At 43.5% G+C, this 4,997-nt stretch overlaps 1 protein-coding gene across 1 annotated transcript in view; it reads left to right on the top strand.

The window, feature by feature from the left end:
- IGF1R (insulin like growth factor 1 receptor) overlaps positions 1-4,997 on the top strand; it is a 136,073-nt gene that overhangs the window by 93,414 nt on the left and 37,662 nt on the right. The gene's annotated exons all lie outside the window — the stretch shown is intronic.

Genomic DNA, 4,997 nt, shown 5'->3' with positions numbered 1-4,997 from the left:
TTTTTTTGCCTTCAGGATTTTCCCTGAATGTGAGATAAACAATTTCGGAGTACTGGGGGGGGGGGGGGGGAACAGAAGAAAAACAAAACAAAACAAAATACACCATTGTTGATATGCTGCTAATAGCTGTTTCTGTAGTAATATGAAGATTTACACAGCTGCTCTGAGTGGCCTCTTCAGTTCCTTGGAGATGACTTTTACTCATATTCCTGTGATCAGAACACGTTACTGCATGTATTTAATATGTGTATTTCCTTATTGCAGCCTTTATTCTGTAGTGATTTGATTCCAGCCCTGACCATGAATCACTGGAACTGGATTTTCTGAGTAATGTCTCTCTCCAGTCTCTCTCTTCTCCCAATATACTGGGCAAAAGAAATCAGGTCCTGCATAGGCTGCTCGAAGTTTTGAAGTCAGCTGTTTGAAAGGCTGTACCAAAGTTTAGCCCATTAAAATGCAGTATTTTAAAAATTCTGTCAAGTAGAAGGATTAACATTCCAGAAGTGACTGTATTTTTCTGTCTTTGTGGATAAATGTAGACAGTTAATTTTTTTCAGTAGTTGGCCAGGAGAAAACACTCCTTTCTTCCTCTGCTTTCTGCTCAAAACTAGGTGCCTTTTTTTTTTTTCCCTGCTGTTTGTTTTTTCTCTGAGACATTATCTTATGTGAGGGTTGCTCTAAAAAAATCAAACAGTATAAGAAGAAAAAAAACCACAACACCCAAACGACAAAAAAAAAAAAAAAAGAAGGATCAAATACAATTTTACAAGGAGAGAAAGAATCTTTAAAAAATATTTATCCCACACTTGGCAACCTTTTGCTCGCCCGCATGTGACTGGCGCGGTGCCATCCTTGGCCGAGGCCGGCGCCTCCGCTTGCCAGGAGTCTTCCTCCTCTGGCTGCCTTTTCGCTCCCTGTGACTGATTGTTTATTCACCTGATTTTTCTGCTGCAGCCTCGCTGAAGTCATGGCGTCTTGGAGGTGATAAGAACACTTTTGTCTGCCCGGACTCCGCCGTAGCCGTGATGTCAACGCGGGGCGTTTGCAGCGAGCGCTGGCTCGGGGCTCGTTTCGCAGAGCAGGGAGGCATCAGATGTCAGACAAACTTACTACCACCTCCTTAGAGTCAGCCTGTCCAGGAAGCAATTGCTGTAAACACAGATGATTTGTTTCTTGCCATTTTTTGTTTGTTTGTTTGTTTGTTTTTAGCATCGTGGGGGGTTTTAATTGAGAATAACGAGTCTCTGTGAGTGGGATTCTCCTGGGGCTCCTCTTCTTTCTAAGATCTTTGCATTTAGTTTTAAAGTGTGTCCTTTCTGTAAGTCAAGTCTGAATCTGATTTGCTCACTAAAGGGGCATCTTGGAATGGAATATTTTGCCTTTTTTTGGCAACTGATCATTGGCTCTTAATAGTACAAGGTAGTGTTGGGTCAAAGGTTGGACTTGAAGATCTCAGAGGTCTTTTCCAACCTAGTTGATTCTGTGATTCTGTACTCGGAAAATCTCCTTAATTTTGTTGACAAGGAAAACTGAGTTGAAGAAATCAGAGAGAAGGTGAGGCATGGATGGTGAAAGAAAGTACTGGTGTTACTTTTGCTCCAGTAAGTTTGATTTGTGGGTGCTGGAACTCCTGCACTGTCCTTCTTTGGATATCTGATGATCTGACAGTACTTTCACTCCCCAGATGTAACTAGACACTGGTCTAGTCAAGCCTCATCATCTCTTTATTAAAATGCTAAAGGGTCTGCCCTTCTCCAGCTCTTGCTTTGACTTCCCTCTCCCGTGGCTGCCCTCCAAGGTCTCTGATATTTTCCATTATTTTGGTATCTCCATGTGATGACAATTAAGTATTTTTTGCCCTTGGGCTTGTCAGCAAGGATTTGTTCAGGGGGGGTTGTTTTTTTTTTTTGTTTTATGCAGTCATCAGCTTTCATGGTCCAAGGCACTGTTGTACCTGATAATTTCTGTCCCCAAATGTCAGCACTGTTTGCTCATGTTTGTGTCCCTGATGTTCTCGTGGACTAAAGTCAACAAGTTACCCGGTGTATTTCAGGGCGCTTTTTTTGGCCTAAGTATTTTGGAACCTGCATTTTACGTGCTTTGGTACAAACCTAGCAAGCCCAAGGAGCACAGTTCGGGAGGGTGAGGAGAGGACAGATGGGGCTGGGCTGTGAGGTCAGCCAGTGTTGTTTAGTAAGGATTTTGGAACAGGGATATCTGAGGGAACTGGCGTGTCAGGCAGATAAGGCTTTTTGTTGTTGATAATGTGTCCTACACACACACACAGAAGTTCTTGTTCTGCCTCTTCAAAGAAACAGGATACCCATATTGTCTCCAGGCTGAAAACTCTGCCAACGTTTGCAAGAACAAGCAGAAAATAGGACTGAGGGGAAAGGGAGGTTGCTGAGCTTTTACAAAATAATCTCCAAAAAGTTTTCGGGAGTTCCTGTTAAAACGGTGGTGATTAAAATACTACTATAGTTTTGAAAGCCCTTTCCAGTGATTGCCTTTTTCGTGTGAACTTGTGTATCCTTCTGTGCTCCAATTTATATTTCTGTAGACGAGAGTCAGCAGATTTACCAGGAGATGCAGGGAATCCTATTTTTATAGCAGACTGCTCATGAATGGCAGAGGCATTAAGGGAATACAGGAGTCTTTCCCAAGAACGAAATAAACTCCATCTTTCTGTGCTATGTTTATCTCAATACTTACTGTGGAAGTATTTGTTTTTGGGCGGATTGTCTAGATGAAAACAAAAAATCATGTAGTTAATCAATACGTCAGTACTGAACTTTGGGGAGGGTGTTTTTTTTTTTTTGTTTTGTTTTTTTTTTTTTTTTTTTTAGTAGGGCTTTGAACTGGAAATGCAGCTACCACATGAAATCTGAGTTCTGGCACCCACTCAGCACAGCAGTCCATCTGCTAGCAAGACATACTGATTTATTTATTTATTTTTTTTAATCCCTTAGTAGTGGCAAATGCAAGTCCTTGGGGTGAGAGGCGATTTGTGATGCTTTACTAAGGTGGCATCTGGGTACACTTCTTTTACTCTGGTGCAGATGACAGTCAAAAAAAGGATACACACCTGCATGCATGTTTTATTTTGGTGTAAGGGTTTGGGGTGTATGGGGGTTTTTTTTCCCCCTTTTCAAGCTAAAAAAACCCCCAACAAACCAGCAGCTTTACACAATGCATTATTTAGCAGTGGTTGCCTCTGCAATCCTGCTCTCTGCAGTCTTACAGGTAGCTGGCTCTGCAAACATTTTCTTATTTTGGCCTGCATGTGATACTTATGATACTTGTGCCACCTGGGCAGGCATTGGCTGTCCTCACGCCCCCACCTCCTCGTTCTCACAGTGTCCCCTCTCCATCCATTCACCAAAAGAAAAGATGACTGAAATGAATCAGAGTCGATACAGAATCATTCTGATAAGAAATGCCGAATTCTCTGGTGGCATTTTGACAAGTCCTTTTCAAGGTGGGCACTGCCCTAAAGCTGTCAGAAAACAACTTCTTGTAATCAGAACTCTGTGTAAGACGTCAAGGTCCTCCATGCAGTGGGGTTGGATTTTTTTTTAGTTGGTTGTGGGGTTTTTTGGTTGTTTTTTTGTGGGGGTGGAATTATTACTGTTATTGCTGCTATTGCCTAGTAGTACTCTCATGCATTTTGTCCTGTGCTGATGCTCTGCTCAGTGGCATTGTGAAAACAACACCATAGCTGCAAACTGAGAGAGGAATCACAATGCAGGACTTGTGAGGAACTTCCACGTTGGTTTTGGGATACGAACTTCTTTCCTGGTTCTCTGCTGTTTGCTCAGATCATCCCGTTTGAATGTCGGTGGTGCTTCCCTTGGGTCTGGCTGCAGTGGCACCACTGAACTCGCTCTGCTGCTGTTGCTGCTGGGGCAGTGTTTTAGCTAAGCTAGAAAGTGGCGAGCAGCTACTAAATGCAAACCAGATTTCCAGCCTGCGTGTTTCCAGAGCCTCTGGCACATGGCTCGTGTGGCTAAAAGGCCATACAGCGCTGTAATCAAAATGCTGTTGTTACATAAATACGATGCTGCCACTTCTTTTGATCTCACAGTGGTGAGCTGGGCTGCTCAGGATTCTGCTCGTGCCTTCCAAGCTGAAACGCTTTCACATAAAACGAATTGTCTCCATAAATTTGCGCCCCTTCTCCCCCCTCCCCCCCCCCCTTTTATATTTTGTTCTCTGAACCCAGGATTTGAGGATAAGGCAGAATTCTCTTAGGCTCTTCAGGGGGAAAGTAGTAGCTCCGTAATTCCTCGGTATTTGATGTGGATGATGATTTGATACTTTATTAAACCGCGTTTTGCACACATAAGCAACATTGGGATGCTACTCGGGGGTCAGCCTAACCATGTGTGCTGCAGTGGAGCAGTGCTTCCTCCTACAAGTGTAATTAAGTTGTTTGAAGGAGGCTTGTTTTCTTGCCAGCGAAAGACCAATTTGAAGCACAAATAGGGAAGACGAGAAATGCTTAGAAAGACAATAAGTCAGCATGCCAAAAAAAAAAAAAAAAAAAAAAAATCATCCGTAATACCAGGGCTGTGGAAAAGGTTCCAGTGCTGCCTGTTTCCATTATCCTTATGTTGATCTTGCTTTCAGCAGTTCTCTTTATTACTTATTTCGCTCATGTCATAAATTTGATCCGAGGAAAAGATACTTTCAGGCAACTAAAGCTGAGAAAAGTGGAATTTTTTTTACAAGAGTGGTTTTTATGTTGGTGGCTTCTTTGTTTGTTTGTTTTCAGAGACGCTCCAGCGCCCAGGGAATCAAAGTGTATACGGGGTTTTTGCTTTAGTGCCAGTGTGCAGCAGCTGGTGTTGATGCCCCCTTGTTTTCTGCCCTGCAGTGTGCCCCAGCTCGTGTGGGAAGCGAGCCTGCACGGACCAGAACGAGTGTTGCCACCCCGAGTGCCTGGGGAGCTGCACGGCCCCGGACAACAACACGGCGTGCGTGGCCTGCCGCAACTA

Source organism: Empidonax traillii, unplaced genomic scaffold, assembly GCF_003031625.1.
Source record: "Empidonax traillii isolate 1590-97213 ecotype Southwest subspecies unplaced genomic scaffold, ASM303162v1 scaffold36:size2505666, whole genome shotgun sequence".
Lineage (NCBI taxonomy): Eukaryota > Metazoa > Chordata > Aves > Passeriformes > Tyrannidae > Empidonax > Empidonax traillii.
This window is presented reverse-complemented; position numbering and strand designations above follow the sequence as displayed.